The following is a 10,907-nucleotide window of genomic DNA, read 5'->3' on the forward strand; positions in this document are numbered from 1 at the left end:
ATAAGAGTACTCATAAGCCCTTTCATTGCTTCACCCATCCCACCGCTCACCTCCCCCAGGCAACCACCAGTTCACTATTTTAAGTGTTTTGTTTTGTTTTTAGATTCCACACATGAGTGAAATCATACGATATTTTTCTTTCTCTGATTTCATTTAGCATTATATCCTCTAGATACATCCATGTTGCAAATGGCAAGATTTCATTCTTTTTTATGGCTCAGTCCTTGATTTTTAATTTAAAAAGAAATTATAACATTTTTCCCCTGCTCTAGTATTTTGGTTATCTCTGATTATTAACAATGCCTCAAGAAATAGTTCAATGGTATGCGACATTTTATTTGAAAGTTCCTTTTTTAACCTGGGTTATAATTCGTCTGGGACAAAAGATATGAAGTCATTTAGAAAAAGAATTGCTTTCTTACAATCTTACATTTCTTGGGTTTCAATTTCCTCTCACCAACATTATTTTTGCTATCCTTGACAGAGAAGATGGAAATAAAATAAAAGTTGAGTGGTATGGCCTTTTCTTTGTCATGTGTTATAAAAATGTTACTCTGAAGCAACATGCTCATTTTCTCTGAACATAACTTCAAAACCCTATTTTGCGTGTCTTTAGAATTTTTGGCAAGCCTCACTGCATTATGGTTATTGGCCTTTTAAAAATCATTCTTATACTTTTTAGCCATTCTTACATATTTGTTGTTGGTCACGCCCCTTTCTTCTCTCTTTTGTACATGTTCTCTTTTATAAATGAATTCAACTACCTTTTGTCCTTTTTACAATCCAGTGATTAGTGTGGCCATGAGCTATGAATTATCATCAACTCTGTGCTCCTGGTTCTTATGGAAAATTAGGAGAGAAAGAAAGATAGAGAAAGAGAGAGAGAGAGAGAGAGAGAGAGAGAGAGAGAGATATTTGTCATCAAAATCCGTAGTGTGAATCTATTTCTGTGTATGTCTCTTCATCCTAATTTTTTCTTCATTAAAAAAATCATATTCTTTATAAAAATAACCTCAGTTTTCTTTTGGCATCTTAAAAACAAACACGGAGTTTTTGTGTGTTTTTTTCATATTATATGTAAGTTTTTCAATAATGCACGTTTTGATTATAGTTCTAAAATTGAATTCGATTTTGTTCATTTTCCAGTGAAATGGAATTATGATACCAAATGGCATAAGGACAATACTTTATGCTGGTAATTAAATGGAAGACTATATAGAATTCCATGTTGCTCAGGAAGATCTGGATTTAATAAAATGGAGGCCTACTGAAGAAGATTTAGATATATCAGTTATTAAGTCCCTTATATAGGTAAGAAGTCAAGGCTCAGAAACTTTAGAGACTAATTTGTCCACGAGAGTAGGGCAACCTTTAAACTCTTCAGGAATTTGTTTCCTAGAAGTCAGCAGCAGCCTTGGGAACATTTCTTAATTCTAAGCTATTTGTACAGATGTGTATTTTGTCTTTCTATAGTTCCCAAGGTTTTAGTTTATTTCTTTATGTTTCTCTAGATATTACTACATATGTTTCTACTAGGGTTCTTCTCATTAGAAGGTACAGAGCTCTAGAGTCAGGACTGTGGGTAAGTGGATGCCACTTATGTAAGTCACATAAACTTTCCAAATATGTTTCTGGACTTGGAGGATCAAATGTATTGGTAAGAATATTAATATGTATAAAGCACTTTAAACACACATAAGCTATTTTTATTGGATTATGCAGGGAATATAAGCTCTATCTGAACCAAGTTGCTAGCATACAAAAATATTGAAGAGGATTTTTCAACTAAAAATAGGTGGAATTCACATGTATATTCACAAGGCCTGAAACTTCTATTTTCTCAGGTAGCCAAGAATCAAGTATGAGAATGAAAAGAATAACAAGGTGGGGATGATTAAATAATAGACCTGCTAATTAGAATAATTGATAGCTATAGAAAATGATTAATCCTATATTTAAAAAACTATAAAAGGTAGTTTTCTTTTTTAATTTTCCTCTTTCTTTCTTTCTTTCTTTCTTTCTTTCTTTCTTTCTTTCTTTCTTTCTTTCTTTCTTTCTCCTACCTTGATATTGGTAAACAGTAGTAGGTTGCTTAGTGTAGAGAAAATGCCAACAAATGCCCACTGGGGATCATACAGAAAGGACAAAAGGTATTTTATTTACATTACGACCCAAATCGCATAAGAATCTAAAGCACCAGAGATGAATACACTGCACATGAAATGGCTGCACCTGTTATTAATTTCATTTTAACAAAATAGTAGTCATTCAGTTATGTCCAGTTGTCAAATAGCACTTTTAGCATACCATTCTTTGGTCCAGAAGTTAAAGTAATGTATTGCATGTAAATTGTGGAACTAAGTCAAAATGACTATTTAATACCTACTGAAAACACTTAATATAATATGTAGTGCTATTTACAGGATCATAAAAATGACTTATTTACAGTTCAACAAAATTTCATATGAGACAACACACCCTTCCGCATTATGGATAGACAAAAACTAAAACCCCAAACACATTAAATCTACTTAGATTTTTTAAAGCTCATTAATGTACTCTTAAACTAGTATTGTATAAGAGTTAAAATTCAGCATTAAAGAAAGTGCTCTGTTGTAAGTTTTATCCTTGTGAAGTTCATTAAATCTCCTTAATGCATCTGTTATAAGTCCTCTACATCAGGCAGAAATTAGTATAAGGAGTTTTAAATCATGTTCATCCTCTTAAAATGGTTTAAAATATGCTTATGTACAGTTACTAAGTACAATCAAGTATTTTTATTATAATAAGTAATTTGAAAAATTCCCATTATAAATCATCTAAAAACATTCTTGCTGGAAACAGAACTGTGAGCTCTAAAGTTTACTTTTGCTTTTCAAATTCTTAGTCCTATAGTTTGATGTAGGTTTGTAATCAGATCTGTTTCAATACATCAGAACTACCCTAGCCCTGTCCAAGGTTATGCAGTTTAACAGAGGACAGCATTTTTACTCAGCAAATTTTACAAGGTGGAATGAAAACATGTTGGTAGATTAATGATATAGTATTCTTTATGATTAAATTTTCAAATGAAGAGTTGCAGCATCAAGTAGTGGAAATAACACTGGGGCTGGAGTTGGGAGAACTGAATCAGAGCTCGTTTAATGGCTTGAGTAACCTTGGGAAGTCGCTTGTTCTCTGTGAGGCTGTTTTTCTCCTCAGTTTGAATGGATGTTAAAATCCAACTCATAGCATCACTGAGGAGCAACTTTGTGAAAGTCCGCAGTTCAGTGTCACTTTTCTACTAGTCAATAAATATTTATTTTTTTAATTTTATAAGAAATAGGGAAGGTTTCATACTCTAGTAATATATACATATATATATATATATATATGTATTCAAAGCCTTAATTATCACATGACTTTAATGTTTAGCTAGACATATTAAAAGGTGTAATTTGCTCATTAAATGACCATATGAATTTGGTCATTTGGTTTGGAAGGACTACTGCATTTATTTGACAGAATGATCCTGATTTTATTGTTTGACTTGGTGAGAAAAAGGGTGGATGGCCACTCTATATATAAACACAGCCAGGTTTAGTACATCAAAATATACAGGTTTATAGAACCTCTAAAATTTAGATGTTGATCGTTTCAGCTAAGAAAAAAAAAACGTTAACCTGGATGTTTTTGTTTTTGTTTTTGTTTTTTTTTTCCCTCAGCAAATCTAAGGCAGGTCAGCAACTCTATTACTGTAAATATCTGCCTTTGGTGTTGCTTGGGGAATTGGTAGGAATCATGGAAAAACCTAGTTTGGAAGTGACCTCTAGGCTTCATTTCCCTAGCTTCTGGAGGAGGGATGTATTTGAGAAGCAGTGTATTTAAGCGTCAGGAGATTAGGGTGTGGGTATGAGCCAAGACATTGTTGGTTGCTGCTTGATGAGGTGACTTATTTGTGGAGTGGGACCAACAACGGTGTTGGAAGCTAGGTGATCTCGGCCTGAGGCACTGTGCTGTAATGGTAGACACATGTACAACAAGATTAATGGGAAAGGAGGCTTAACAGAGTGTTGAAGTGTTAAGGAGGGAACTCAAAGGCCTTGTCCATCTGGATTGACCTTCAGGTTGAAACTAGGTAGAGCCAAATGCCTATACGCTATTTGCCTTGGAGTGCTCCTCTGTCACATGGAAATAGGATTTTTTGTTTGTTTGTTTCCGATGTGAATCAACTCTTCAACATGAAATGTTAACAAAAAACATCTTGCCTAGGGTTTAAAAATGTATTCAATGCAGAAAGTCTTGAAAATATTTAATGCTTCAAATAATTTTCCCCAGCCTCTGAGGTATCTTGTACTAAAAGTGTCTTTTTGTTGAAATATTTTTAAAAATATTAGTTTCCACTTTCACTTTTTTGTTCCCAGGACAACTGTTCCTCTGAACCGCAACTGCTCCTTTCTTTTATTTTTTTCAGGTTTTGAAATAACCCATCCTGCATCCATAAACAACTTGCCTTGATGGCTAGCCAAGACTCTGTCCTGCCACAGACCTCCTCCTACTTTCATTTCTTACCCCAAGGAGCAGTAAACATGAATCCTGACCCACTAATGGAGCCCCAGAACTGAGAAGAGATACATTGCTGCTAAACAGGTAGAAATAAAAACAATGCCTCTCTTCGATAATATTAAATGTGCTGGGAAGACAGTCTCCAAGAGAAAGGATAAATAATCTACATAATGAAGAATTAGTTAGCAGTGTTATGTAAATATTGTAGCAGCATCAATGAGGAGGTAAGCAGAAGTATTTTAAGACACTATATTATACAATGCACTGTGCACTGTTTCCTGGTGATAAGGTTTTTAAAGCATCTTTATAAGCTCTTCTTCTCTGTTGTGACAGGATTATTTTTGCACCTTTGGAAAGCAACTGAAAAAAGAAGCTTGGAAAAAATCCTGCCTAACAAAGCAGCCATACTCAAATAGCTAAAACTATAAGAAAGAACTGATTGAAGATACAAGAATAGATTTAAGATGTAAGATTAAAACATGATAAAAAATGATATCCTCATTTTTTTCAATGCTGTGTATTCTTGTCAGTGTAGCGAAATGCTAAAATGGCAAAGGATTAAATTGTTTTTATTATGCCCCTGAATTTTAAGTAGTGACTGAAACATATATTTTATATAATAACAGCCAGACAAAACAACACATATAAGGATAAAGGTAGGTGAGTGGAAAATGTAATGTACAAATTATCCAAAAGGAAATCAGTTTAAAGCAATTTTTTAGCTACTGGCATCAATAAGTTGACTCCCCGCTACTTTTCAGAAAAAGTTGGCATACGTTTTCTTCTTGCTACACCCCTGAAAACCTCAGTTTTAGAATGACGAAATATTTAAATCTTTTGGAACTATCTAGATTTTAGGTATTTCTTCTGAAAGTGTTGACTCTTGATTTGACAATGGTGCACAAATCACTGAAATTCACAAATTCTAAATCTCACTTAAAATTTTTTTTAATGTTTATTTTTTTTGAAGAAGAGAGAGACAGAACATGAGTGGGGGAGGGACAGAGAGAGAGAGGAGACACAGAATCGGAAGCAGGCTTCAGGCTCTGAGCCATCAGCACACAGCCTGTCGTGGGGCTCAAACCCACGAACCATGAGATCATGACTTGAGCCAAAGTTAGATGCTTAACCGACTGAGCCACCCAGGGGCTTCTCTAAATCTCACTTTAGATATTGGTTTAAGAAATGTTAATATTTCAATTTAGTGAAATGGTAAAAAGGTAGATAATAGATAAAGAGAAATGGAAATGTTTCAGATAATAAAAGAATTGAATAATTAGGTAAAATTAATCAGCCTTCAATACAACGAGCTTTTGATTGTCTAGCAATGTTTGTATCATTTGTAGACTCTCCACAGAGAATGTTTAACTGAAGGATGCCCTTCTCTCTATATTCTTCCTATTGCCACTGGTTGTTGTATACTCAGGAAAGGCAAACACATTTTAATATTAATTATATTTCAGTCAAGAGGCCACCAGAGGAGGGATATGTCTGGGAATAGAAGCCAGAAGCCCAAATATACTGAATGAAAGTACATAAACATAGATACAAGGAAAATCTTTAGGTTAAAATCAGGTTAAAAAGGAGAGTAAGTATAGAAATACAGGCACAGGCTAGAATCTAGGAGTTGCATCCAGGTAACCAAAGAAGTTGAACAGGCAATAGATGAGAACAGAATGCATTTAGCAGTGGCAATCAGGTGTCCAGAAATGAATCAAGTGTCTGGGGGCTTAGGACAGCAAGCTCAAGGTCAAGGGCTTACAGAAAAAAAATATTCTTCCATATTGGAAAAATCTTGCTTCAGATGTTATTTATAATCCCAGGCCCAAGACATGTTGAATTCAATTCAGTTTATGAATAACTAGGATGTATAAAATCACACTCTCTCTGTGCATTCCTAGTTGATTGCAGTTGGTATTCTTATTTCATTGTGACTAAAAGCACTTGTGAAAGACTGTATACCATGAGGAATGTAGGGGCCGCTTTCAGGCAAACAGGCTTGAACAATGTAATATAGAAAGGGCCCACAGGCAACACCTGGCTGACTTTAAACAGGCCCATCAGGTGACCCACCTGGAAATATACATATATATGGCATATATCCATATGGCACTGACCAATGGGCTACTTAGAACTAGGCACTGTTACTGAAAAAGGGAAGATTCCATACATTGCCATGCTTCCTCATCTTCCCCCTTTAAAGCAGCCCTCACCCACTGCCTCCCGGTGGACAGTCTCTCCTCTGCTGTCCTGCCCACTCCCTAGTGGTGTATTCAATAAATTTCTACCTGCTTTGTTCTGCCTCAGGTGAATTCTTTTACCTTCAGTGCCACCAACTTCCACCTGATCTTTGCCCCCACATTTGGGAGCCCCCATCCGATCCAGAGACACCCCATTTAGGCACCACATTTGGTGTCCCATATGGGGGGACTTTGTGGCCCACCCCACACTTGGGGGAACTCTGCACAAGGAGCCTTTGCTCTCCCCAGATTCTCCAGGAATCTCTTGGGACTTTCCTTGGGGGACCAACTCTAGTACTCCTTGGGGAACTGATGATGTGCATCAGCAGAGGTTACTTCTAGGTGAGGATCCAAAGTCCCAAGGGGGAACCAGCCAGATCACCCTTGCCTGAGTGTGTGAAGGATTTCACCTTTTGCCTTCTGGAGGGACCCTCCACTCCCTCCTTTCTCTTTTTGGCTCTTTAGTAGTCTAACCCTAGTAATGTTGCAGGATTTTATTGTTGTTGTTAATATATATATAATTATTTATTTTTAAATTTACATCTGAGTTAGCATATGGTGCAATAATGATTTCAGGAGTAGAATCCAGTGATTCGCCTTTTACATACCCAATGCTCATCCCAACGAGTGTCCTCCTTAATGCCCTTTGCCCATTTAGCCCATCCCCCCACCCACAACCCCTCCAGCAACCCTGTTTGTTCTCTGTATTTAAGAGTTTGTTTTGTCCCCTCCCTGTTTTTATATTATTTTTGCTTCCCTGCCCTATGTTCATCTGTTTTGTATCTTAAATTCCACATACGAGTGAAGTCATATGATATTTGTCTTTCTCTAATTTTGCTTACCATAATACACTCTAGTTCCACCCACATTTGTTGCAAATGGCAAGATTTCATTCTTTTTGATTGTTGAGTAAAACTCCATTGTATATACATACATCTTTACCCACTCATCTGTCGATGGACATTTATTTGGACTCTTTCCATATTTTGGCTATTGTTGATAGCGCTGCTATAAACATTTGGGTGCACGTGCCCCTTTGAAACAGCACACTTGTATCCCTTGGATACATACCTAGTAGTAGAACTACTGGATCGTGGGGTAGTTCTATTTTTAACTTTTTGAGGACACTCCATACTGTTTGCTAGAGCGGCTGCACCAGTTTGCATTCCTACCAGCAGTCTGTTGCAGGATTTTTTACCTCAGGATTTGTCTCACAGCTTGGATGAATGAAGAGGTGGACACAGGCTAAAATGAGCAGCAGGCACAAGTTTAATTATTAGAGTATAAGATCAGAAAGTAAGAATAGCCTCAAAGCTCTCTTTTCAGAGTGGGGGCATTAGAAAGTGAATACCCCCCCCCCCCCCCACACACACACACACACTATAGGCAAGGGACTTTGTTTTATAAATTTTTGATTGGCCCCTTTTCTTCTCTGGTTCTACCCTTATTGCCTAGGTTGACCAACTGGATTGGTTGGCTCCTATTGTATGAGGGGTGGTCTATGGCCATACCAGTTGCTTGTGGGTGATCCTTGAAGGTGTACTTATGTTTAGTCAGGTCTTTTGTCAAATTCCTGAGGGAAACCTGAGGGGTGGGTAGGTGTTGTCTGTCACATTCTTAAGAGGAACTTTAAGCCTGAGGGGTTTGCGGTGGTCAGACACTCCTAGCATTGTTTCAAAAGAAGCGCTTTCCCCCTCCCGGGGACCTCAGTTCCTTACCTTTCCCTCTCTGCCTACAGAATCTTATCTTTTATAGTACTCCTCTAACAATGGAAGGCCACTGGCCAGGATAGCCCCCTGGTGGGGTCTGACGGTCTGAGAGCAAACAGGTCAGACTGCTCGCACCTGTGCGGGTAAAGAACCCCTTCCCGTTGCTCTCTCGTTCTGTCCTCCGCCGTCTCTTCCCAAAGTCTGCGGCAATTAAGAGCTCGCCCGGGGCGAATCCACATGGGATGTGGACTCTGTTGGGACTCTTTCCAGACACAGGCTCTCAGCCGCCTCACTTCTTTCTCCTTCCGCCCCTCTGCCTCTGTTCCCCGGGGATCCAGCTGCCATGTTGACCTGCGGACAATGCGTTTCCGCGCGTCTGAGGGGGTGAGTCTTCCCTCTCCTTGTTCCGATTCGGTCTGGCCACGGTGGTCTCCGGCTATCCCTGCTGCCAAGGGACGCCCCAACAGGAAGTTCCATGCCTTTTGCCGGGACCCTCTCGGTCGGGCACCCCAAAAAGGTCTGTCGTCCCGAAACTGCCGTGACTCCTGTCTGGGGTGGGACGCCACCAGAAGAGTCCGCCACCTCCTATTAGGTGCAGTCCTTTATCAGGTCAGCAGGCCACCCTGACTGAAATCGAGACCTGCGTCCGAGCTGCACTACCTTCGGCGGGAGGTCCCTTTGGGAGTCGGCGGCCTGTCCTTCCCACCTCCTCGCTCTTGGGCTGTCTTCTTTAACAAATTTGGCTCCCAAAGCCTGATGTTTCCTGGCCTCAGGACAAACACCCAGATCCAGAGGTATGGCCCTCCCACGGAACTCTCTCTTCTAATACTATTTTCCAGCTTGACCTCCTTTGCTGGAACCCCTGCCAATGGTCAGAAGTCCCCTACGTGCCTTGCTTCATTTCATGGCCCTAAATCAGGACGCTGACCTAAGAGCCTCTTGCCGAATGTGTTTGGCTGATAACCAGCTGCCTTCCGACATATTGGACGCTGACTCTCTCACTGTTCCAACTCCTAATAGATGTGGGGGCCTCTCCCTCACTCATTTACCCGGTTAATGACTATGATACTTGGAGCCAGCTGTCTCTGGTTAGTCTACCTTGAGATGGTGTCTTTAAGGAATATATTCTCAAGCAGTTGCTGAAACTCTTTGGGGAAGGTCCTTGTCTTCTCCAAGGCTTGACATGAACTGCCTATATTTTTACTTGCTAGGTGGGTGGGAGGGTGGGGGAAACGTGGTTTCTGCTCCCCTGTGGGAGCTGATAAGCCAAAACCAAGTTTAAGAACCAGGAATCCTTTTCCTCTGCCTTCTGGCAGTACTCTGAGTACTCAGTACTCTACTCAGTACTCTGCCTCTTCTGCCTTCCCTTCCTCCCATTTCTACACCACCTTGTGTGCAGCCCGCGTAACTGGTTCTATGTCATCATGGGGCCACCTCCTCCCCTCTCTGTCCAGGAGTGAAGACCACCCTCTTGGACTTACACTGCTCACTTTAGATTTCCTCACCTGTGCCCCAGGTAAAAACTGAGGTGGGAAACAAATTGACTTTAAGTGGACCCAGGTGGAACGTCATGTGGTCTTTTAACTAATTGAGACTTTCATTCTACCAAGGGTTGCTAAAGGTCAAATAAGCTTGTGTTATCTCTGTTGCAATTTGTCCCCAAAACGATGAGTTATAAATGATGGTTAATTTTGTCTGTCTCAAAGTTCTTAAGATAGCTTTCAAAGCCTTTGGTAACCTGAAACTTTAAAGTTTTGCTTAGATGATAAATGGGATTGAATTCATTGGATATCATTTTCCAAATAAGATAAAATACTAAAGCATTGATTACTAATATATGGTTTATCTGCTTTTGACTTATTGCGAAGAAACTAAGGATATTTGGGCCTGTTGGAAAACATACTTTGTGCTTAATAGATTTCACACATTTGCCATTTAAAAAATACTGGTGTTAACAGTTCACAATTAGTTACTACTTAGTTTTCACTGGAGACTAAGGTTTCTCAGAGCTCAAAATTCTGCTCTTCTCCTTTATAAACACAAAGTTTTTAGATCGTTGGTCTGCTCTTGGTAAGAAAATGTAAACGAAATTGTTTTTTCTTTGCCTAGAAAAACCAATTTCTATGTTTTGTCTTTATCAAGTGTTTGATGACCCATAATTCTACTTAGGCATGTGCATTAAAATTTTTTTTAATGTTTATTTTTGAGAGAGAGAGAGAGAGTGGGCAAGGGGTAGAGAGAGAGGGAGACACAGAATCCAAAGCAGGCTCCAGGCTCCAGGCTCCAAGCTGTCAGCACAGAGCCCGACACGGGGCTCGAATCCACGAACCGAACCGCGAGATCATGACTTGAGCTGAAGTTGGAGGCTTAATCGACTGAACCACCCAGGTGCCCCTAGGCATTGCATTTAAAC

At 39.2% G+C, this 10,907-nt stretch overlaps 1 long non-coding RNA gene across 1 annotated transcript in view; it reads left to right on the top strand.

The window, feature by feature from the left end:
* Nucleotides 1-7,496, top strand: part of LOC106981854 (uncharacterized) — a 65,473-nt gene extending 57,977 nt beyond the window's left edge. Inside the window, exons 7-10 of the long non-coding RNA XR_008299324.1 lie at nucleotides 1,147-1,311; nucleotides 1,512-1,582; nucleotides 4,454-4,769; nucleotides 4,879-7,496. This is a non-coding gene — a long non-coding RNA (uncharacterized LOC106981854). The remainder of the gene's footprint in view (nucleotides 1-1,146; nucleotides 1,312-1,511; nucleotides 1,583-4,453; nucleotides 4,770-4,878) is intronic.
* The last annotated feature ends 3,411 nt before the right edge of the window (nucleotides 7,497-10,907 follow it).

This window comes from Acinonyx jubatus, chromosome B3 (genome assembly GCF_027475565.1).
Source record: "Acinonyx jubatus isolate Ajub_Pintada_27869175 chromosome B3, VMU_Ajub_asm_v1.0, whole genome shotgun sequence".
Lineage (NCBI taxonomy): Eukaryota > Metazoa > Chordata > Mammalia > Carnivora > Felidae > Acinonyx > Acinonyx jubatus.